The sequence below is a fragment of the Lytechinus pictus genome, chromosome 5, assembly GCF_037042905.1.
Source record: "Lytechinus pictus isolate F3 Inbred chromosome 5, Lp3.0, whole genome shotgun sequence".
Lineage (NCBI taxonomy): Eukaryota > Metazoa > Echinodermata > Echinoidea > Temnopleuroida > Toxopneustidae > Lytechinus > Lytechinus pictus.
In genome coordinates this window covers 38,720,588-38,747,330 of record NC_087249.1, presented here as the reverse complement: position 1 = coordinate 38,747,330, position 26,743 = coordinate 38,720,588, and the positions used below count along the sequence as shown (strand labels likewise).

General features: G+C 38.1%; 1 pseudogene; it reads left to right on the top strand.

Moving 5' to 3' along the window:
• The first annotated feature begins 1,797 nt into the window (after positions 1-1,797).
• LOC129283548 (glycine N-methyltransferase-like) lies at positions 1,798-25,941 on the top strand (annotated as a pseudogene).
• The last annotated feature ends 802 nt before the right edge of the window (positions 25,942-26,743 follow it).

The following is a 26,743-nucleotide window of genomic DNA, read 5'->3' as shown; positions in this document are numbered from 1 at the left end:
AGTAAAATATTGTCTGAAAGCATAATTTCTATTTAGATATATCATTTATTCTGCCAGCTAGGTGATAAATACTGTTATTGGAAGGTCAAAATGGCCGCTACAGGCCCTTAAGGTATTATGCACAATCTGAATGGGAACAAATTATTTCAACAGATTTTGGCTTTGCTTGGCTAAATGGTGATGTATGAGTGAAATATTGTCTGAAAACATGATTTATAACAAAATATATCATATCCTATGTAATTTAGGTGATAAATACTGTATTTCAACATTCAAAATGGCTGCCATATGCCCTTTATGTGAACATTATTTGTCTCCACTCAAATTGTATATTATACGATAAGGGCCTATGGTGGCCATTTTCAATTTAAAAATGCAGCATTTTTCACCTTAATTACACAACATTATGATATATCTCGTTAGAAACCATGGGTTTAGACAATATTTCACGCTTACATCACAATTCACAATTATATGCAATATTTAGAGTCAAGCAAAGCCAAATTCTGTCAAAATTATATGTCCCATGTTACAATGTACACAATACGTTTAGGACCTATGGCAGCCATTTTGGATTTCAAAGTACAGCATTTATTACCTCCATGACCAATATGTGATGTATTTACAGTTAGAAATCATGTTTAAGACAATATTTTTACTCGTACATCACAGTTATATGCATTTTATGACTCTCACTCTTGTGAGAATTAGTTTCCCTATTCGCATGTTACATAATTTAGTTAGGGCTTGTAGAGGTTATTTTGAATGTCAAAATACAGTATTTATCACCTATATGGCAGAAGAAATGCTATAATTAAAAAAAAAGTTTTCAAATAACATTTTACTCATACAAAAGGATTATATGGATGTCATAGTCAAGCAAATCCAAATTCTTACAAAATTATATGTCCCCATTTGTATTGTAGATAATACTGTTAGGACCTATATAGGGACCATTTTGAATTTCATAATACAGCATTTATCTTATGCATGACAAAAGAAATGATATGTCTTGCTATAAAACATGTTGTCAGACAATATTTTACTCGTAGATCACAATTACATGCATTTTATGTTTCTTACCTGTTTGAACATTTGTTTCTCCATTCGCATTGTACATGATAAATATAGGGCCTATGGCGGCCATTTTGAATTTCAAAATACAGCATTTATCGCATAAATGGCATATCATTTTTAGTCAGTATTCCACTCGTTAATTTTATCTTAATAATATGCATTTTAGTGCTCACTCTTGTCATTTTTTGGCCCCAGCCATTGCCATTGTACATACTCTTTGGGCCAGTGGCGGCTATTTTAGATATCAAATACAGCAATGTTCCCATATATGACATAATAAATGATATATCTCGTTAGTAATGATGATTTGCATATATTACTTCGTTCATACATCGCGATTTTTTGCGGTTCAGTGCTAATTTTTGTGAAAATTAGTTTTCCCTATTCATATTGTACATAATAGAGTATACAATGGCCTATGACGGCCATTTTGAATATCAGGAAAATAAATATTTTGTCAAAAATTATTTTTTCAGAGAGTATTTCACTCCTGCCACACGATTTCATGCATTTTCATAGCCAATGTACGGACAATTTTAGGATCGTCATGGGTATTATTCATATTTTGGCGGCCATATTGGATTTTGCCAATTTGAGGAAAATGCTCAAGGTTACACGAGTGGCATCATCCAGATTCGTAATCAGCACCCTCGAATTGACAAGAAACCATCAAAAAATATTGTATATATAAAAAAACAAGGTTTGGCCAAGTTTCTATGGGGCCTATCCTGGACTACTAGTTGTACGAGATACAGTTGAATCGTCTAGAAGTGCAAGCCGATACATCTGTTCACAGGCTTCAGTCACCGTGCAGGAAACATGGTAAATACAAATTACTGCACGTCAGCACGTGAAATATATTATACTAATATAAATGGTAATGATAATCCTACTGCACTGTGACAATATTGTGTCTATGTGATCTAATTGAGACTATAATGTTTATACTGAAAGAGGGCGTTATTGGCACCCTTCCAATATGGCTGAATAAACCACATTGCCTTATAGAGTTTGGCACCGGAAATCATTGTTTGATGTGTTGTTATTTAGGACTCCCTAACTTCAGATAGAGATCAAGATGTCACATGGTGGCAGCGGTGAACTTTGAAACAAGATTTGGATGCCATATTTCAGTGAGTACTGAGAAATGACGGTGATATTAACCATATGCTGAGTGTTGCAGAGATAGTGCCTGACTGTAGTCCCATAGTATTCATTTTGTGTCAGTGATTGGATCTGTTTGTGCTCGAGATGCCTGTTGACAGAGATGAATCAGTTGGTGGCCGGGGTAGCAGAGGAGATGATGGTGTTCCAGAAGGTAGTCTAGATGCTGCAGGGAATGCTGTACATTCATCATCACTTCCTTTTAAGAGGCCAAATGTTCAACCTCCATCAAATTTTCATGTTTCCAATGATCCTTCTGAGGACTGGAAGATGTGGAAGCAGTTGTGGGAGAATTACTGTGTGCTAACTAACTTAGGGTCACAGGATGAAGGTTATCAGAAGGCACTGCTGTTGCATAGTCTTGGACCAGAGGGAGTAAGAATCTACAATGGGATGAGCTTCTCAGTTGGTGAAGACAGTAACAAGGCTTCAGTTATCTTGGCAAAGCTTGACAGCCACTTCCTGGGTGCTAGAAGGGAGTATTTTGAGAGGTTCAAGTTTAACCGACGGAACCAGATGTCTGATGAGACTGTTGACCAGTATGTCTCTGTGTTGCGTACAATGGCGAAAACTTGTGGTTTCTGCAACTGCATGGCGGAAAATCTGTTGATGGATCGTCTGCTTCTTGGTGTCCACGATGACAAAATGAGAGAGAGGATGATGGCGACACATGATTTGACGTTGAGCAAAGCCATTGATATCTGCAAGGCTATGGAGGCTGCAAATTCCCAGATGAATGCCTTGAGAAAGGATACAGTGCACCGCGTAACTGGAAGGTTCAAGGGTCAATACTCAAGCCAGAAGTCTAGTAAAAGCAAGATGTGGAAGGAAAAAGATGGCGGTAGTGGTAAGACATGCAAGTTCTGCTGCAGGAAGCATGAAATGAAGAAGGAGAGCTGCCCTGCTTATGGTAAAAAGTGTAATGCATGTCAAAGGCTAAACCACTTCCAGAAGTCTGCATTCTGCAAAGCTAAGTCCATACATGCTGTTGGCGAAGAAGAAGAAGATGAATACTCATCGGCTGAAAGTGTTAGCTATGTCACGGTACAGAACATCAATGCTGTAAAGGATGATAAAAGACCCATCATGTGTAACATGAAGGTGAATGGCAAAGATGTAGCTTTTCAAGTAGATTGTGGAGCGACGGTGTGCTTGCTTCCAGAGAAATACTTAACTCGACGTAATGAGCTGAGGGAGGAAGCTGTGTGTCTGCAGATGTGGAATCAATCTACCGAACGTGCGTTAGGAAGATGCAAGGTTAAGACATACAATCCCAAGACACAGATGAAGTACAATGTTGACTTTGTGGTAGTTAGTGAAGACTTGACGCCACTTCTGAGCAAGTCCGCCGCCGAGAAGATGGGAATCATAACAGTGAATTATGATGTCATCGAACAGGTCAACATAGCCAAACATGTCAATCTAGATGAGGAGTTCTCTGATGTTTTCTCATCGACTTGTGTTGGTCTGCTACCAGGAGATGATGTCCATCTACTAGTTGAAGAGAATGCCAAACCTGTTATCCGTCCTTCACGAACTGTGCCAGAGTCCCTAAAGTCTGCAGTAAAGTCAGAGTTAGACAGCCTTCAGCAACGAGGGATAATTGAAGTTGTCCAGAAACCCACTGACTGGGTGAGCCAGATGTCTGTTGCTCAAAAGAAATCAGGAAAGGTGAGAATCTGCCTGGACCCAAGACCTTTGAATGAAGTGTTGAAGAGGGAACACTACCCACTACCAGTCCTTGACAGCATACTGCCCGAGTTGTCAAAAGCAAGCATATTCTCTGTTTGCGACTTGAAGGATGGTTACCTGCATTGTGTCTTAGATGAGGCATCCAGTCATCTGACAACTTTTGCTACACCCTGGGGTCGATACCGGTGGAAGCGCTTACCGTTTGGGCTTAAGGTGAGCAGTGAGATTTTCCAAAAGAGGTTACATCAGACTCTAGAGGGACTGGACGGAGTGAGCTGTGTTGCTGATGACATAATTGTCTGGGGTGTCAGTGAAGTGGAACACAACACTCGTCTACGCAAGCTACTGCAGCGATGTCATGAAGTAGGCATCGTTCTCAACAAGGATAAGTGCCAGTTTGGGGTAAGAGAGATAGTGTTTCTTGGACATATTGTGTCAAGTGCTGGACTGAAACCAGATCCGTCCAAGATTGAGGCCATTTTGAAGATGAATGCTCCTGCCAACAAGGATGACGTAGATCGCCTGAGAGGGATGGTGAATTACTTATCTCGCTATCTCCCCAAGCTAGCTGATGTGATGCAACCACTCAATGATTTGTCTCGTAAGAATGTTGCATGGACCTGGGACGAAATCCATGATCAAGCTTTCAAAAAGCTCAAGGAACTTTTGACAGAGGCACCAGTACTGACCTACTACGACCAGTCAAAGGAATTAGTCATCCAGACAGATGCAAGTGCACGTGGCTTAGGAGCGGTGATGATGCAAGGAGGCAAGCCGATAGCATATGCCAGTAGAGCTCTGAGAGATGCTGAACTGAGGTACTCGGTGATTGAAAAAGAGATGCTTGCCATTGTCTTCAGTTTGGAGAAGTGGAATCAATTCACTTTTGGTCGAGAGGTCAAGATTTATACAGACCACAAGCCGCTGGAGAGCATCGTCAAGAAGCCTTTGGACAAAGCACCTAAGCGGCTCCAAGGAATGCTACTCAGAGCAATGGCCTACAACATTGATGTTAATTATGTAAGAGGCAAGGAGAACTTAGTTGCTGATCCGCTAAGTCGTTCTTTTCTACCACAGAGAAATGGACAGGAAAGCCTCGAGGTGGTTAGTTCAGTCACCCACCTCTCACTACCAGATGAAGAGGTCCTAGAGTGGAGACAGCATACTAGCAGTGATGAAACTCTCCAAGCACTGAAGAAAACCATCTTGGATGGTTGGCCGGACCAGAAGCACCAGGCCTCAGCTCTCGTTCTTCCATACTTCAACATCCGTGACGAATTGACTGTGACTGATGGATTAGTCTTCAGAGGAGAGCGGCTGGTGGTGCCGAGACGAATGAGGAAGAAGGTCATGAAAGATCTTCATGTGGGTCACAATGGTGTGGATGGGACCTTGAGGCGAGCTAGGGAGCTCGTATTCTGGCCGAACATGACGCAGGAGGTGAGGGAATGGATACAGACATGTGAGACTTGTATGCAATATTCCAGTGCTCAAGCTCCTCAGCCGCTCATGCCACACCCAGTGCCAGACAGACCATGGGAGAAGATTGGCGTAGATCTTCTGTCTCTGGATGGTACTGAATATCTCGTAACAGTCTGTTACTTATCAAATTTCTTTGAACTAGACAAGATTCACAAGACGTCTGCGAAGAGTATAACAACAAAGCTTAGTAACCACTTTAGCAGATATGGCATTCCAGACGTCATGGTCAGTGACAATGGCCCACCTTTCTCTTCAAGGGAATTTGATGCATTCACCAAGGATCTTGGGATCAAACACCAGACCATATCGCCATACAATAGCAAGGCAAATGGGAAGGCTGAAGCAGCTGTAAAGGCAGCAAAGAAGTTGCTGAAGAAATGCAGATCATCAGGAGAAGATCTGAACCTTGCCCTGCTGAACTCAAGAAACACACCAACTCAAGGTGTTGACTCAAGTCCTGCCCAGCGATTCTTGGGACGTCGGACCAAGACAAGAATCCCAACAGCTGAATCTCTTCTGCATCCTAAGACTCAAGAATCAAAACATGAGAGACAGCAGCTGGAACTGAACCAAAAGAGACAGGCAAAGTATTACAACCAGCATACTAAGGACTTGCCTGTTCTAACTGAAGGTGTCGTTGTAAGGATGAAGCCATTTCGTCCTGGAGAAGACCGTTGGAGGAAGGCAGTAGTACTTCGTCGACTAGATGAACGCTCCTACGAGGTAGACCATGATGGTACTATCTATAGACGCAACAGAGAACACATGAGGGCTAGCAGAGAGTCACTTGATCCACGGAACTCTGTTCTGGTCACCTCTAGACCAGAGACAGAACATCCTTCGTCGAGTGCCCAGTCGTCCAGCGACCCTGTTCTGGTCACCTTTAGACCAGAGACAGGTCATCCTTCATCGAGTATGGAGTCGTCGAGACAGCCTGTTCTGGTCACCTCTAGACCAGAGACAGATCGCCCTTCGTCTAGTATCCAGTCTTCTACCAGCCCTGTTCTGGTCACCTCTAGACCAGAGACAGGTCGTCGCACTGAGGGTCAACGTTCCACTACCAACCCTGGAGGAGTCAGGTCCACTGATGTCAACCCATCCGGGGAACCAACTAGGGTACCATTGAGACGTTCGACTCGCCAAAGACGAATCCCGGAGAGGTACAAGAATTGAAGACTTAATTGAGTTTTAAAAAAAAAATATAAAAAAAAAAAAGGAAAAGTTTTGACCTGTTTGTTTTGGCATATTTTTTCATGATTTACAACTCGAGAATTTTTATCTGACTAGATCTACAGGTCAATATACCAAAATACTTCTTGTAAATTTTAAAAAACTTCAAATTTGGATCCCTGTTTTCTGAACTACGCGCTGAATTTAACGAACTTTGATTCGGGAAGATGCCTGATGAATGTGACACTACGTAACTGTTGTTTACTTCAGTGATCTGAACAGATGACGCGGAATTTGACATTAAACCAAAGAATTTTGATGGAACTCTAAACCTACCAGAACATTAACATTTAAAGGAATGATAACATTTTCTTTGTATGCATTTTATTTTTATCTGATATGTAAAGTTCATATAGACATACAGTCTGCTTAACATTTTGGAATATTGTTTCTTGTTGTTTAAAAAAAAAAAAAAAATCTTTCATCAAAACTCCAAAAAGGGAAGGATGTGACAATATTGTGTCTATGTGATCTAATTGAGACTATAATGTTTATACTGAAAGAGGGCGCTATTGGCACCCTTCCAATATGGCTGAATAAACCACATTGCCTTATAGAGTTTGGCACCGGAAATCATTGTTTGATGTGTTGTTATTTAGGACTCCCTAACTTCAGATAGAGATCAAGATGTCACATGCACTTATAGCATAGTATAGTATTTCTACTAATTTTAACGAAACACTGATCTTGGCATTATGCCTAGTTGGCTCGCCGCTGCATGTATATGGTAGACACATCCAAGCGCATGCAATATTCCTGACATGGCAATGTGGTAAAATGTATGTGATGTGCAAGCCGGTGTGCAAGTCAATTCTATTAGTATCAGCATGGAGCTATTACTGAGATGGTACAAGTATACAGTTTACATCGGTATAAAAGTCACCACCAGATTCTATGTGTATAAATAGAAACAACTTAGCAGTGTCACCAGAGCGCATGGACATTTTTTTAGTGACAATTAATTTGTGATGGTATCTGACACATGTGACCCGAGGTGATTTAATACTTATTTTAATTTCACGATCGAAATCAATGAAAGAGTGGGGGTAGAGATGTATGGAGGGAGAGAGAGAAAGAGTTAAATGTAGGTGAAGAGGGGGCACAAATTAAGTTATTATATACAATAAATTATAGTTAATATTTTTCTTCCTTCGTATTAGTCTGTAAAGTTAGACCAGAGCGCATTTGCCTTACATTTTATTGAGTATTTGCTCTGAGAGTCGCGGGAGGTTGAAATGAGTGTTATTAAACATGCATGTCATTATTTTCAGGACGTAAAAGCCAATCCATTTGATGATGGAGATGCCGTCCAGAAACTCGGTCCCTTGGCAGAAAGATCTGAGGAGTACAAGAAATGGTTACTGGGGGTGTTGAGAAGTAACAACTGCCATAGGATACTCGATGCAGCGTGTGGAACAGGGTAAGTATACCGCATGCAACCACTAGCTAGTTTTAAAAGACCTGGGGCCCGTTTCTCAACACCGTCATAAGTCTAACTTCTTGACTAAATCGGAGATAGTGAGCTACTTGTCCGCTAACCGTTTCACGAAGCCCTCTTTACCAAGATCGGGTACAACAACCTCACTAAATATTTATGACACCTCCGAACCTGTCATAACTTCTTTCTTAATGACGTAGTGGCATCACGTGGGTAGACTATGACATGCAAAATTGCCTCGAAATTTGAAAATTGTAATCTTACGTAATCATTCATAGAAGTTGAAATTACATTGCAAAACAGGTGTGATAGATCATTCAATAATAATTGTTATGCACAGAAACTATCAAAACTGTTGGTAAAACGCAACAAAACCACTCATTTTAAAATAGTAAAGTAATTGAATCGATAAAGATTCTACCACGGCAGGTCATCCATAACTGGACTCGTATTCGTCGTTTTCAAACACTTATCAACATTTTTGATAAATTCTATCTCTAATTTATGCAAAGAATTTGTCAAATCGTGTGTTTCGGTATGTAAAAAAATAAAAAAAAATAATTTAAACTATATTTTGATGATGTTTGGAACCATAAATAAACGTATAATTATCATTATTTTACAAAGATAACAATTGTGGTTTACTTTCGTAAACTATCAAAATTTACTATCCCGGGGATACCCATCTCATTGTCCCCATGTGATTTTTTAGTCATGAAATGATATATTCATAATTTGATTTTCTCAGCAATTAGATGCTCAAGTCTTCATGGTTTAAGTATGCATGGTTCATATTTTGCCTCTGCTATTATTTTTATTAGATGTATTTCCAAATTAATCACAATAATTGCAGTTTTATCACATTTTTGCTTTTCAAAAATTATGCTATTTTGTGACTAAGCTAAATTGTGTGTTACGGGCCCCAGTTCGTAGTTACTTCATGGACAATTTTGGTCAAATGACCTTTCATTATTATAGGCAGATTTCAAAGCAAGATATTACGTATGCATCCCTGACATAGCAGGATGAATAAATTGAATAGACCAGGGCTCCGTAACACAAAGGTTTGCGATGAATTGCAAATATGAAATAACAACACTTATTGGTCCCTGGTCAGTATTTTAAACCAAATGCGCGTGTAACATTGATATTGATTGGTCAGTTCATTTAGCGATTGATCGCTTATCTTTGTGTTACGGAGCCCTGGTGACAAGAATAGCACATCAATGAACACTATGAAGGTATTTGTTGCATTTCTACTTTATATGCATATTATGCAAACTGTGAAATATACCAGTCATTCGTGGACGCATTTTTTTTTTAGTGGATGTAAATGAAAAACACAATTCAAAAGAACATAATAATCAAGACCTCAAAGTTGGTGCTTATCTCATTGAATTTTAAACCACCATGTCACTTTAGTACCAATGACCTTCCTCTGATCATGCGCAGAATCTTCTGATCATACGCAAAGTGGAACTAGGAACTGGCTTATCAAATCAGAATCTAACCTATGTGTGGGTGGGAAAACATTACAACTTTTTTCCACCTACACATTCATTGTAAAGAGTGCATGGTGAAGCGTTTATACAGGCATTAGATCAATAATAAGGAAGTGATATGAGTTTTAAAAAAAATATAGGTCATTAAAATTTCAAGTTGGCTACTTGATGAGTAAAAGCTATTCTTGATAATGTTCTATTTGTTTTCCAATTAGTTATCATGAATTCATGGGCCCGTATTCTGAAGTCGGGTTTAACTTAAACTCGGGTTTAAAGTTGTGGTTTAAGTATGGGAAGCCAATTGTTACATAAATCACTAACAATAGAGATATCATACTTAAGCTCACTTGGCTCTCAAATCATTCATGATTGTCTAGAAAGTATAAATAGATGACTGTCTTCACCATCGATGAATCAGGAAAGAGCACAGTAAACATAAGAAACGTTCAACTTAATAAAAAAATGATACTTTTGGCTTCCCATACTTAAACCACAACTTTAAACCTGAGTTTAAGTTAAACCTGACTTCAGAATACGGGCCATGGAGTTTCACCTACGTATATTTTACCCCAGAACTGTACAGATGGTACACCGTTATATATCTTCGTGAAATAAACGTATATTTCTGTAAAACTATTTGAGTAAAATGATTATTCTTTGCAACTATGTCTACCTCACATTGACATCACTATTGCAGACAATGCAAGTCCCCATCGCTTAAATGTCGGGATGTTACAATTGTATAAATGTGATACTAAATGAATTTTAGAAATTCATAACTACCATGACAGCCATAATGCATTGTGACCCGTGTGTTGTTTATAAAAATAACTACTTAATTGTCACTTTCGTTGGAGATTTTCAATTTGTTGATGTAACTCGCATGTCGCTGTACAATATTTCAATTCAAATTCACCAATATTATTCACGCCCATTCAAAAGGTATAATGCAATGTATGAACAATAAAAACAACAAATCAATCCATACAAATCGATTTCATGACGAAAGGAAAGGGTAAAACCAACATCCATTTGATTTAATTTTAAGGGATTGGCAAAGGCAAAATACCGATCGAGGCCAATACCCCAAACAAGAATGAATAATTTTAATGGATTGCTAATAAGACTTGAAATTTGAATATCCAGAGTCTAGATTAATGGAATGAATGGTTGGTATAATGTAAAGGTCCCCCCGCCCTTTTCTGTTTTTGTGTGTTTTGCCTGCATATCAGAGCGAGACTTTTTGGAACGGCGGCGGCGACGGGGCGGTGTCGTCCTCTTACCGAAGGTTACGTTTTTGGCATGTCACCATAACTTTGAAAGAATATGAACCAATTTCATGAAACTTGGACTTGGGCGCATTTAAGTACTACTGATAATTTCGCACGAGATGGGGTTAAATGGTCAAAATCAGAGGGCACTTAGGGTCACTCAACTTTGACCATGCTTCGTTATAAGCCAATATTGTTTGTTTGGAAATATCAAAACTTAGAAACTTTTTTAGAAAGATGAATATGCCACTCATTGGGAATACTCTATCAATCCCTCAAAAAGTGCCATCCTCATCTTCAAGTCAAAGCGCAGCATCCACCCATCCTGCCAATTCTTCATTGACGGTGACAGAATCAGAGAGGTCTCTCATCATCCCCACCTTGGCATCACCAAATCAACCATCCCGTATGACCACACTCAACACATAATCACCAAGGGATGCAACACCCTCTTCGCCATCATCGGTAGCAACAGCAGCAATAACCTCTTCCTCCCCCACACCCTTGCGAAGCTCTGGAAAACTTTCTGCCTACCCCGAATGACCTATGGCTCACAGCTCCTGTGTTTCACTCAATCCTCACTCAACAAACTTGATTCTGCCCAACACTCCCTTTTCAAGAAACTCTTGGGTCTACCGAGATCTGCCCCCAATATCTCTATCTTCCTGTTAACTGACCTACTTCACCTCTCCCGCGAGATTGAACTGAACACTTTCCTTCTGATAGGACAGCTCTTCAACATCGACCATAGTAGATTTGAATTTCGCTCATTCCTCCATGCCCTCTCCATCAAGACTCCTACTATCATCTACTGGAATAAACTGCTCTCTAAGTACAACCTTCCCTCACTCACCTCTCTCCTATCTGAAGACTTCTCATACCACCGCTGGAAAACTCTGTGCAGGAGTAAAGTGTATGATGCCCAAATGGAAGAAGCCAGAGTGTGCATTGAGAAATTCTCATCCCTCAGCCTAAGGAGTAACCTCTCAATGCTCCCCAAGATATCGTCACTTTACCCCTCTTCACTATCGACCCATCTTCGATCAGCTGTGATCTTACGCGCTCAGCTGCTTACGTCCACTTATCCCACACAACGACACCTAGTCACCATCGGGAAGAGCACAGACCCAACCTGCAAGCTCTGCTCTCTAGAGGAAGAAACCACTACCCACTTTCTTGCCTCATGTCCAGTCCTTTTGACGCAGCGTCTGGACTTACTACAGCATGTTGAGAACCTTGACTTGCCTGCACACATCCTAAATGATTTCACTGGAAATGACCCCCTCATCCTTGCATCATCCATCCTCTTTCCCTCACACTCTCTGCCCTCCTCTTCTGCTTCCTCTCTGACATGTCACTGCCTAAGATACATCTTAAAAATCCACCTATGTCGACAGCACCATCAAGAAAGGACCTGAACTTTGCGGCTTGCCGCCGATCTCCGAAGACCGGAGGAAGGAAATATACAAGAACAAGTATGGTTCTGGATCAATTTCATGTTGACTCGTGGACATAAGGGGTAGTAGTATAGTAAGAAACACTCATCATCTTGTATTCGTTGCATGCTAATGATGAGCATCACCTGTTTTTATCTTCCACTAATATATACAGTTGACATAGTAATCGCATTGGAACTATATAGAGAGATTAACATAATAATACAATACGCGATTACAAAGCAAAGTCTATATTTATTTATAATGGAATATCTACATTGAAATTCAAATCATTGACGTGACATAATAAATATAAAAAGAAATCATAGTGTAAATATAAGTAAGGGTTTCCCGATGAGTTAAGTAATTCATCATTGATGAATTAGATAATACAGTGCGTTTGGCTAGTCTAAACAAAAGCTTTGGGGGAAAAACATACCCTAAATACGTTTGACCCCGCGATTGACCATTGACCAGTCTTTCAAAACCACAATTTTTCGTGAAAATCGGTGTTTTTGATACCGCGTCCAAAACTGAAAAACACCCCTTCAAACGCGTTTTTTTTTTGTCACGCGTGTGTACAGCAATTTATTTGACTGCCCCCCCCCCCCCCCGGGGGGAGATGGTACCATATCTAACGCTCCCCACCCCTCCTCGACAGCGGCTTTATCCCGGCGGGCAGGGAAATGGTTTTTGGTAAGGTCTGTTTAGCTCAGGGGAAAAAGCTCCGCCTCACCACTGCCGAGCTGGGGGAGGTTAGGTAACACAAAGACCACATTAAACATAAACGCAAAGGATTTAAATATCTAATTTGGTCGTTTGTTTATTATATCTAAAATTTATGCTTACACTTCCTTGGTTTTCTCAAAAGTTGGTTTCCTCAAAACCCATTACCATGGTTTACTTTCTAGTATTACCCAAGATACACATTAAATTATGAGCTCAACATACATTTACAGTCACACCATCACTCAAACTGATAGTAAGGGAAAAGGTAAGGGTCAGGGAGAAAGGATTTTTTTTTTTTTATTATAGTCCGAGGGCCCTAAATTTTTAATGCATTTCGTAGTATTATATGATTAGATGTTTATAGTTCTAATTATATAGGCCTTTTTATATGAAGAAACTTGTCTACTTAGCTGATTTCTGGATTCTCTCGACGTTCCTCGCTACGATGTGACGGACGTTTCCTCCATCTCAATCAATCCACGGTCGGTTCACCAGCTCCTTTTCCACAGGTTTCCACCAGGATCAACAAAAATGTGTTCATTCCTCTCTATCACTTGGAACGCTTTAACTTGTTGCAGTTCGTTACTGAACTTATTAGTAAAGAAGATATACATCATGTTCAGTTGTTTGAATTTCAAGAACAGAATTTGAGGCTTTTGAACTGAAGATTATTGCTTCGCCAATTCACAATATTTCGTCATGTTCGTTGCTCTGTTTAACACTCGGCAAATTGTAGACACAGACGACAAAATTTTAAAAGTGTCTTTCTGTTAGAGGACAAACTTTGATTTAACTTAAATAACCGGTTCTTCAGGAGTCCATTTGGTTACGAAGACGAAGAAAGAAAAGAAAGAAGAATGAGAGGGGGTGGCAAATGCTCTGGGACGTGGATAAAATGTATGCAAGTGCAAGTGCAAAGAGGAAGGAAAACATGGGGTTTTATACTGCATCCACACTCAGTCAAGCTACCTAGCTCACACCTCTATTCCCGAAAAAATATTTGTATTTGCTATTATTTTTCCATCCTATAATAATATTTTGGTCACCTGATCTAATTCCACTGTCACTGTTTTTGATGGACAGGGCAAAGCCCTTTTCCATTGGTCAAAATATTTTAATTCAACTCTCAAATTTCTTATTTTGAATTCCAATTTCATTCTTACCTCCTTATTGGTCAATTAGAGGGGCAGGACTTACTCCATTCAGCGTTGGCGATCATCATCATTCTCTTCATCTTTAAAATCATCAATTTGAAAATCCAAAATAAAGATAAACTTCTGGGTTTTCTTTCATTTCGTGATCGAAGTATTCAGTGACAGTGTGGAGAAAACGTACCCTCGCAACAGGTTTTGCATGTAATGGAGCTTGACGTGGGAGAGCCAATCACGTCTCTCGTACACTCATACACGTCATCAAATTCGAGTCAATTCAGAGACCGATGGGAGGCGTATTTCGGAGAGGCATTTTAGCGGTTTTTAATTTGCGATTTCCACCTTATGTATTACTTTCGTTATTTTTGAAAGACCAAATGATAATCCCCACATCATGACCTTTCCACTGATATATTATTAATAAGGCCATATTCATAATCAATATATTTCTCCTTTAAGCGTGCGATAGCTTCTGTGGGAAACCGGTGAAAACACGTTTATCTAATGACATCATGGAAATACAAGCATTCTTTCGAGGGAACAGGACTTTTTTACTTCTTGACCAATTTCTCTGATTGAATTATCAAATGAAAGAGCAGACATTGAACTTTTTAGGCATGTGAATTTCTTTTTGAAATTCACATACCCCCGCCAAATATTTTTTTGGTATCCTTTCTTCAAATTATTTTTGCTCACTCATGCCTGAATGAGGAATAATCTAAGTTATTTCAGATTAAAGAGGAGATTCTAAGCTTTCCATTGGTAGGTCATTTGTCTATTTTATTTATGATTAAGTTATGATAAGTCATCGGTAAATCTCGGTTTCGTTTTGTGTGGGACGCACTGTACAAATAGTTCCTTTTGGCAATATAAATAATATATTAATTAGCAAACGTAATGCACTTCCCCAAGCCATAATACCGTAAGGAAGGAGTAAATGTAGAATACAAGGATAACATAATAGTGTGTCACGGTGGTTTAATTTATGAAGGATCCAGTATTGCGAGCAATGGTTTGCTTTTCTTCGGTTGCAGGAGTCATTGGCTTTGTCTTATCATGGAGCTATTATACTGTAGCTCCATGGTCTCATTATCCCGTTGTTGTGGGCCTTTATAGTAGTAGCCCGGGGGGGGGGCACATCCATTGAATAGTGGATACCATGCGCGACCATGGGGTCTCGAAAAGCGCCCTAAACAAGTGTTTTCCATATTCTGTAAATGCACCCTTTAACAAGTATTTGCATGTGAAACCCTACCCTTAACAAATTTTGGAAACAAAACGATACCCTTGGCAAATATTCTCTGAATTGAACCCCTAAACAAGTACTGTGATATTTTAATTGTCATATGTGACGGACGTCGGTTTTACCTTTACCTACATGTACACCATTGGGCTTAGTACGGCCCCACCTCCCACACCTCGCGCAAATCGGACTCTTAACACGTAGTGTTGACTGTTGGGGCAAAAAGTACATCCTTTATAAAACATTTTAGTCTATTTTATACCCTCGCGAATTTGACCCTAAGCATGTACATAGCTTTCCTAGCGAAATAGACACCCTTGTTCATTGGTTTAGTGTTTTGACACCATTATTACGTTACGTACGTAACGTGCCCTATCTTGAAAAACACATCCTTTTTACGTGTTTTTTGGGGTCGCGCATGTATCCACTCGTCAATGTAAGTGCCCCCCCCCCGGAGTTGTGGCTATATTGTCCATGCAGCTATAGGCCCTACTTGCCATTCAGAGTGTTTATGTTGCAGACCTTCTGGAGCTGCTGGTGTTCCTTTTGGAAGTTTTGATCAACAAGGGCTTGGAACTTTCTATCGATGTTCATTCTCACATTATTGATGTGTGGTGGGTTGAACCATGTTCTTTTCGTTTTCTTTGATAATTGGTCTGTTTCGGTGTGTATGTCGCGGGGGGGGGGGCAATAACATTGACGAGTGGATACCATGCGCGACCCCAAAAACACGTAAAAAGGATGCCTTTTTCAAGATAGGGCACGTTACGTACGTAACGTAATACAGGTGTCAAAAACACTAAAATAATATAAAAAAAATTGGTGGGAAAGCTACGTGTGTAGGGTCGAATTTGCGAGGTTATAAAAAAAATTTAGACTAAAATGTTTTATAAAGGATGTACTTTTCCCCCCAAGAGTCAACACTACAGCCCGTATTCTGAAGTCAGGTTTAAGTTAAACTCAGGTTTAAAGTTGTGGCTTAAGTATGGACAGCCAAAAGTATCAATTTTTTTATTAAGTTGTGCGTTTCTTATGTTTGCTGTGCTCTTTCCTGATTCATCGATGGTGAAGACAATAATCTATATACTTCCTAGACAATTATGAATAATTTGAGAACCAAATGAGCTGAAATATTATATCCCTTCTGTTTTTTAATAGTGATTTATGTAACAATTGGCTGTCCATACTTAAACCAAACTTTAAACTTGAGTTTAAGTTAAACCCGACTTCAGAATACGGGCCTACGTGTTTAGAGTACGATTGACGCGAGGTGTGGGAGGTGGGGCTGTACTAAACCCAATGATGTAGGTAAAGGTAGTCGACGACCGACGTCCGTGACATAACAATTGAAATATCGCTGTACTTGTTTAGGGCTCAATTCAGTGATACTTGCCAATAGTTTCGTTTCCAATATTTGTTAAGGGTAGGGTTTCACACGCCAATACTTGTCAAGGGGTGCATTTTCAGAATATGGAAAATACGTGTTTAGGGTGATTTTCGAGACCCCTTGGTCGCGCATGGTATCCACTCGTCAATGGAAGTGCCCCCCTCCACCTGGATGTCAGCTTGGGTATGTGTCCAGCATCGTAAAACGATTGTTCGTAGTCTGGTTATTGCACTGTTGAAGATGTATTCGCTGCTGGAAATGTTGGACAGGCGAGTTTGGATTGCCTGTGGTAGCCTATTCTCTTGATGACGTCTACATGGTCTAGTGGCTGATTTTATTCTGCAAGCACGTGTAAATTGGAGTCTCCTGAACTGCTCTGGGAAGTGCTGTACTTTAATTTAAATTAAATTTAACTTTAAGTTGATTTAGTAATTTTTGCTGCTGATGAGCCTTTCGCGCGTAACAGTCTACAACTAAACATCTAAGCAACTTGCTCCGCCCTATTATATTAATACTTCATGAGCTCTTATATGTATGCAGCTGAGCACTTTCAGTAACTGCAGTCTCAAATATAGTCATAATATATTATACATATTACTTTGTTCATTTCATACAGTGTAGATTCCCTATTCCTAATCGAGCATGGCATGGATGTAGTAAGTTGCGATGATGCTGAGGCGATGCTTAGTTGCGCAAGGTCGGGAAAGGAACGGTTAGAACTCAAAGACTGGGGTAAGCAAATGGTACTCTAAAAAAAAAGTTTACCCAATATTGGATAAAATGGTAACATGCATGTTTCTTGGGTTAAAAGATACCAAATATCTTGTAAATATTACGCAATGGTGCGTTGAAAATTACCCTTTAAACATGCATTTTGCCCAATATTGAGGGGAAAAAATACCCAACAAACATGCATGTTCTCTTCCTACCCAATATTGGGTAAATTTTTACTCGTTGTTTTTTAGAGTGTATGCCTTGACTTTCACAATGAAAATAAGGTCATTTTGCCTCTGACGAAGATTCTGCTAGGATCGAAAGCTTAGGCCCCTTTTTGACTTTCTAATGAAAATAAATGTAATATTTAAATTTGGATTTCCGAATCGGACGTATTATGATTGAACTTATGCTTTTCTATCAAACCTTTTTGAATATGAATTAATTGATAATGACTAGTTGGAATCTTAAGGTAATTGAACATAAATTCGACCAGTTTTATTAAGAACGAAACATACATGATGGCCTTTATTCAAATTTTTACTTGTAAAAATGTGTATTTTTTTCCGTCAATATAGAGGCATTGTTTAGGGCAAGGGAACATTTGATGGTTTGGAATTAGGTTCCTATGCCTTCTTATTGACACATGTAGACCTACGATTATAGTAAATAAATAGTTTGTTATCTTACTTTTATTGATGGTTGCAGTTGTCAAACAAGCAAACTGGCTGACATTAACCGAAGACCTACCATCTTATGAACCATTCGACGCAGTGCTTTGCTTGGGGAGTTCCATTTTACACCTCGTTGATCTACCGCCAGCGCTGACCCTCCATCGGAAATGTTTGACCAACTTTAAGAAGTTCTTGAAACCAGGGGGCTTGCTGTTGATTGACCACAGAAACTTGGATTCGATGCTTGATCGCGGAGTAGTAGTGAACAGGAACGTTTATCATAAGGTATAGGCCTACGTTTTATTCTGATTTACCATCTAAAATCTCTCAACCATTTATGTCCTCAAGTTTTGTCAAACAAAATCACTTTTTTGTCATCTCAGCTCGTTCTTTGTTAAAATCCACTATCTTGAACGTTTCATGTGCTTAATTATACATATTATTTTGTTGAAACAGTTCTCCTGTCTTATGATGCAATTATCGAGCTTATGACGTCATATCCTCAATTGTTCTTTTAGGATTTTTACATTTTATTTTGTGTGTTCTGATTTTTTACCTCCAAGTATGTAAATACCCAGAACTATTGAGTTACTTTGTTAGATAATATTTGTTGGCTCCGGGACTTGTTTAATTACAAGGGAGACGAGCTTTGCACATGAAAATATTAAATAATTATGAAGGCCTTAAATTAAATAAAAAACAACAGAAAGTGGGGGACATGACGTCACCAGTCAATCTACTGCATATTCATTAAGGCATGCTGATAACTGATTTCATAAAATATTGGCAAGAATTAAAACTCAATAACTTTCATTTATTCATCATCATATTTTTATAAAATATTCAGCAATTTTCTCGCGGAATTCTATTCATGTGTTTTTTGCATATCATTATTTAAAGCCCTGGGCCTCCATTTAAAAATACAGGTCAAACCCCAAGGAAAGTTTATTCGAATTTACATGTATAGTAACATAAAAAAATAAACACGCATCTCGCTGAAAATTTCATTCAAATCCCGCGAAATTTCACTTATTTTGTTTTTACTTAACAATTTGTAAATAAGATTACAAAGTTGACATCTGAAAAAAATGAAATTTTAATTGACACTGAAATTTTGTGTTTCATGTGTATAAATATTTTTCACGAAAAAATCAGCATATATTGAGCATTATAATTAAAAAAAAATATCATTTTAGGATAATCTTTCTTACCTGATTGCACTTTTTTTAAAGTGCTAACCAAATTTATGGGCGGTCGTGCTCAGGCGTATCATTCGAAAGCATAGTGGGAATTATTAATCCTCGGTTGGACTAGCAAAACTACTATATTTCCCTCGGGGCTTCGCCAGACCAACCTCGGATAAATAATTCCATTATACTTTCTCAAAGCCTGATATATTTGTTTACTATGATGAGCAGCATGATATGTGTACAATAGAGACTACTGCTTTGACCAAGCAGCTCGTCCGCCGCCCCCCAGTCCCGAAATATGTTTCCAATGGAATGCGAGGGAGCGTAGTGACCTAGCAAAAAAAAAAAATTATACAAAATGCTTGATAATGATTTAATAACCATTTTATTTATATGTATGAACACCCATAAGGCCCTGATTGGTGTTATAAATGAGGGCATGTTATTTAACTTCACAATAATTTTTGACAATAGTATTCAATTCAAAAGTATGTTTTAAAAAGAACCGGAAAGCACTGTGAAACTATTGTACCTGACATTAAATTCGGAGCTCTTAATTCATGTGCAAAATTCTGTTAAAAGTTGACGTCAAAATTGAGCGCGCTGAAAATGTCGGATACTTTTTTTTACCACACCCTCAATCCAAACATGGATCGACAACCCTATATCTAAACTAAATGTTTTAGATAATTTTAGACTCGCTCAGGGAGAATATAGCGACTGAAGCATTTTCTGAAAACCCTAAAAAGTATATTATAAAAAAAATGACAGAATTTCAGATCGCGTTTGACAAATAAGGAAAAAATGTAGTGTTAAAACATGAATTTTACAGCATTCGAATTCGTCTTTGCTGAATTAGGGAGGTCAATTAAAAAAGCTTCTCATTTAATTGTATTGCTGGGGTTCACGGACTTACTATACTCGCTAAGAGAGCATTAATGCATTTTGCATTTAGATATGACCGAGCGAGACAATTTTTGAAATATAGTAAAAGCTTTGATTTTAGAGCACTTGAAGACAAAAGTGGAATACTGCATTATTCAATACATATACGCATCTATATATGTATATATATATTTCTTTTTTGGGGGAGGGGGGCTTGAGCGCTTTATCATTATTTTTTTTTTGCATGGGGCTTCAGTTACCAAAGCTCCCCCCTAGAACCGCGCCTGGCACGACCATGTCCCTCCCCTTCACCAGTCCTCAAAACTCCTTTCAAATTTTTATTAGCGAAGTATTTTTAGGGTTACAGATGCGTACCAGACGTGGGTGAATGATATGCTGGATAAGACTGTGTTTATGGCCTTTGCCCACAGTGAAATTCTAATTCTCTCGTTATCTGTGTTTTTCCCATTCATAGGATGACACTCTGCCCAGTGTATCAATCGATGTGATAGAAAAGGATGGGGTTCGGCAGCGGGTAGACATTATCTACGATATGGTTGTCAAATGTGAAGAAACAGGGAAAGACAAAATAGAAAAGTAAGTAGACGCGTCAGCTGAAGAATTTTGAAATATGACGTATTTAATTTTGTAGTTTATTCAGAAATTATACACAGAATACTTTCAGTAATAGATGAATTGTCAAATTGCAATTATCGTCTGACCACATATATGTTTATTTTCCAACTCGCGTGAGTTGTCTTTTTTCAATATCTTTTACCTTCACTGTTTTCAATATGTATTAAATGTATGCTTACTACTATGTTTATATATACTTATGTGTTAAGTTTAATTCTCAGTTTTATTTTATTTTATTGTATACATGTATCCTTTACATTAGGTGTGTTGCATAGGACTTCTACAGCATTTCTTAAAAGTATAGTTTTCACTACAAAATCTGAAAGCGTGAGATTACCATGATATAGTAATTTTCGGAATCCATCAATTCAAGTTTCTATCAAATTTACTACAGCCTCCGGTATAGTAGATTAATAGAACGTTGCCCCCGAAAAAAGGGGTTACTATTTTATATCTTTTCGGTACCCATAGTTTTTGCTAGATCCTCGAAAGACATGATAAGTATTTGTATACTGTATATTTTTTCCGAGAAGTAACCTTGTAGGGGTTATTCGACATTTGTTGTCTTTCCCGAGACATGTTATTATTTTACATGTCTGATAAATATCAATTTCAATATGGGATAATAATGATAATAATAGCTTGGTTTATGAAGCTTTTTTTGCCAGCGGATACATAGCGCTGCTATTATTACCCCGGTTTTAGCTCGAGCTACCATCGTCGCACAGTGGGCCAGAATGAGTTGAAACTGCGCCAAAATTATATTCCGAGTTATATTTTTACTTTAACATGATGATTAAGGGTAAGTTTGGGCGTAGAATCGATTGATCATAATTTAAAGCCGATATGACGTCAGTTTGATACCAAATTTTGATTGGCTACTTAAAACCTATTTGTGAAAAGACAAATTACGCTAAACAATGTGCAGTATATAAACTTTGTGTTATGTGTTACTTTAAGATTGACCAGAGTGAATGTTGGTTAATGCTTCTCACATGCCTAAATAGTGTGTATGAGATCCTGAAAATAATTTTATGGCATCGAAATGATCATTAGATTAAAAAAAATACTAAAAATCTGAAAAATATTAACCGTGCTTTATCAAGCAGAGTAGACTTGGGTAAAACGCAGAGTATAACACCACGAATGTTTTACTATGAGGAGGGTTTTTGGCTGAAATTATTCTACAAGTAACTTTTATTTCTGGAAGAGGGGCTGGTAGCCCTAATATGCGTTATCAACCTTTCTTTTGTTTGCATTATGCCCGGAATTCATGTCATTTTCATGGAATGGAAGGGTAATTGCCATCGCCGTGCAAAAATGAACGGCAATATCCACCCCACACGGTGCGCTGCGATGACTGCGCGGTATAAAAATAACAGTTTTTGAACAGGTTTTGGGGGTGTTGTGTCAAGTAAAGTCGACTCTAACATGAAAACGGGCAAGAACAGGCAGCCAAATTTGGTATCGACTTAAAGCTTAGACATCTAGCAAAATGATGATGATAGAAATTAAACGGAAATCCACGGAAATCTAAACTTTTCTAATATAAATGCAAAAAACATGGATTATCAGCCTATTTCGAAGAATAATTATCCTATAAACCTCCTGAAATGTGTCTATTATCTACTTTGAACCCTTCCACACGATAAAAAAATATATCAGGATAATGTGGGTGCTATTTCAGATTCCTACATGAAAAACCTCATGTGAAATGGCTTGGTTTTCAACTAAGTTGTCATAATTATACGCGGCATTTCGCAAAATGTCACATTTTACGATTTGAGGTAGGAAATAAACAACCTTTATGCAAATTTCCGAATGAAATATTTTGCTGAAGTATTCTTCAAAGTGTTGTCTTTCAGCTGGGCATGACAAAAATTATAAATCTGAAATTGCCCAAAATGACTTTTGGCGCACTTTTGTTTCGCCCCGGCCCACTGTGCGTCGGCGCTTAGTGCATTCGAGGAATTAATCCTGCCGGGTACGCGTCCACCTCACCTGGGTCGAGTGCAGCACAATGTGGATACATTTATTGCTGAAGGAAAACTCGCCATGACTAGGATTCGAACCCAAGACCCACGACAGTCAGAACCACTAGACCACGACGCGCCCACACCATGTACTTGGCATTTTCTGAGATGACTTTCTGTTCCATCTTTGAATAATTCAGGAACATTTTTGAATTGGTGTGCTGACACAACCACCCCCCCCCCCCCTTCCTCTCGACACTTTTTACAAACAAACTTTGGTCGACATAAAACATACGGTTAATATATTATTAATTTCGTACCTTTATGCTTTACATTCTCTTTGCACAGGGTAACAATGCCATCAGTCAGACCGCATGTCCCTATGCTAATGAGCAAAAAGGCCAGATTCATCCAAATCATCTCGTGGCTGAATCCTCCTCCTTGCAAAATCTCGTGATTCGTGAGATATTTTTTCTCAAAGAATTTACCTGTTTTAACCTCAAGTTAAATGAAATATTATTACACCATCAGATAGAGTAAAAGTTACTCTTTCATATTGGTCATTTATTTTGTATACAATATTATGTTAAATAAGTAAATTTCTGGCCTGAAAATGTGCCTTAAAACTGAATTTTCTTCCTCTGTTTTCTTTTGCAAATTGTGCAAAACTTTTTATTTTGAGCCTCAATGATATCTATATCACCATAAAGCTGAACTTCTGTACTTTCTCACAATGCCAATCTTGATATGCGGCACCTTTTAATCGGGTCAAGATCACACTTTTCCCACCGAGGTACAAGACGAGATTTCTGAAATTTTGCACTTGCAAGAAATCCAGAGTTCTGATTGGCTGGATAAGGTTCACAGAACAACAGGCGCGGAGTATTTGAGGAGATTACCACATGGGAAGTGTGACCTTCTCACGAACCCAGGCACTGGAACCGTTGGAATTTGCCATTGTGTGTTCTCTTTGACCAATCAGAGAGCAATATTCTTGTTTTCAAGCTGCTTTATGTACCTGGCAAATGAAAAGTGTGATCTTGACCCGATTAAACCAATTCTTATTTTGAAACCTATATAATTTTAAAGCATACATATTCAGCTTTATCATGACATAAAAATCATTTGGGCTCAAACAAAAGTAAAGTGTGAAAATAGCAGCTTTTGTCAGGTGAAAATATTTATTTTGTAGCATATTTTAGATTAAAATGTTAACCTATATTACAAAATCTTTGAATAAATCCAAACACATGACCTGAAAGAATGATTCTTCTTCTTTACAATGGTACCAAATTCATGAAATTCGATGCACAATTAGAGCAGCAATGACCGAATGAAAAGAGGTGTTTTGGTCCGCATCAAGCTCATTAAATATGCAAAACATCTCAAGTCATGAATATCACTTGGATGAAAGAAGCCACTTTCTTGGGACCTGCAGTCTGACTGTTAGCGCCAGTTCACGTCAACACATTCAGTAGCTTACTCAAAGAGATATTTGGACCAAACTGCAAGTACTCCCTCTACGGCGACTTAAATCTTCAAGAGCAAGGTGATACAGAAAATACGGTATACTTTCAGCACGTGGTATACGAATGTATAAGAGAGTAATGTATAGAGTAATGAAGCGATGACGTCAGTTGTCATGGTGTCATGACGGGCTGGTTCTCAACAAATGAATCCGGAATGATCGCTTGCAACCTAATGTTCAGATAAGCCAAAGTTATTTGCCAATACAAATGTGTACAGACGATCGTCAACTGCGACTCTGTTTAGAACCAGCCTGTCATGACACCATGGCCGCCGTGCAATGGAAAATTAAATTTGCATGCAGCGAAAAACGGATCAAATATTGAATGGCTTTAACCAATCAAATAATCATAATCTTTGTATAAGCTGTATAGTTTATAATGAACCTCGATTCCTAAAGTGGCTGGCCATTCTCCAAAATGGTTCCAAAATTACGCGATACATGTCAGACCAAAATGTCTCGACAACGTGATTTTGTGTACAAACATCACGCAATATTTTAAAATCTGTGTTCTATCGTTGTCATCGAGCGCCGGTGCAAACTTAGCAAAATCGGTGCATCGATTAAAAAAGACTGTTGCGAAGGAAAGAAATACGGCTGTTTCGATTGGTACACACAATCATCAAAATAAGCAGTAATGTCTATGTTAACAACTACTTGAATTATATTCCCCAAATAAAATCTATTGTGTAATTATGATGCATATTCGCTATCAGTTTGACGTTTAGTTTGATCCTAGTTCCTAGTTAGAGTCTTACTCGTCTGCTTATGCTGAAATGATATATTCACGATGAATCGATTTTATCGTCATCGACAAAATTTGCGCATTTTATATATGTTTAATTTCCCGAGCTTTTATTTTCTTGTAAAAAAAAAATAATTAAGAGGTATAAAAAAATAACTCTTTATTGATTTCCGCATTCATCAGTCTAATTATAGTGAAGTAAACATCTGTAAAATTTCGATTTCCACATGATTTCTTAGTCGTCTCTTTGTTTTATTTACTTTGAAGATATTGGATTTACTTTCATGGACAATAGTGATTTTATAAGTGATTCAGTATTGCTACCTCTGGAATAACTGAAATCGAATGCAAATAAAGCAAAGTTGGTATGCATGTATGCATCTCGATATATATTCATTGGTTACAGGGTTCTATTTAACTTATACTTACATATTACCATTCTTCATGTCAATGTACCTTCGTTGTTGTTTGGGATTATTCTACTATTGTATATTCTTTTTTGCTATTAGGCTTCCCATTTTCTTTTTATATAAAATTGTAGTTGTTAGGTTTATCCTAATGATTTTAATATTTTTCATTTATTTTCGACGATTATTCACTTAAAATATATTGTGTTTCTCTTTTTGGTAGCACTCCTTAGCATATTTTTATGTTCATTTGTACAATGTATTTTTATATCTTGATCATTTCAGGACACAGTTGTATTTTTCCTAACTGTAACGGCTTCACTGAAATATAAAACTTAAATTAGTAAATATATATGTATATCAATTGTCTGTTTATTCTTTACGCGGAATGTATTTCCGTTTGAAACTCGAGAGCATTTTGACACTTGATAAGTTACATATATATATATATATATATATATATATATATACAGTGCGTCCCACAAAAAACGAAACCGAGATTTATCGATGATTTATCATAACTTAATCACAAATAAAATAGACAAATGACCTACCATTGTGAAGCTTAGAATCTCCTCTTTCATCTGAAATTACTTAGATTATTTCTCATTCACGCATGAGTGAGCAAAAACAATTTGAAGAGGCGATACCAAAAAGTCATTTGGTGGGCTGTATCTGGGTTTCAAAAAGAAAACCACATTTTTAAAAAGTTCAATATCTGCTCTTTAATTTGATACCTCAATTACAGAAAATGGTTAAGAAATAACAAAGTTCTGGTTGTTTGAAATAAGGCTTGAATTTCAATAATTTCATAAAATTAAGAGGTTCTGCAGGCTAGCGTTCAAACTCACTTGACACTCCGTTTTGTTGACGATCAGCCATGCATGAAGTATTTTGTTAACCATGCGATAGCTTCTGTGGGAAACCGGTGAAAACACGTTTATTTAAAGATCCAGACCGGACCCGAAAATGAAATTGATAAATTATATACCAATCGAAAGCTTATAAGCTACTAAATACAGCAAGGTATGCTTTATGCATTTTCACCGCTTCCCAGCTGAGTATTTTGCTTGTGAATATTCCAATTATCGGGCTTCGAACCCCGCTTAGAAAATAGGCTTTATTGTGCTTTTCACCTGCCTCGAGACCGTGACGTCACGTTGTGTAAGAAGCGTCGTGATTCCATAGG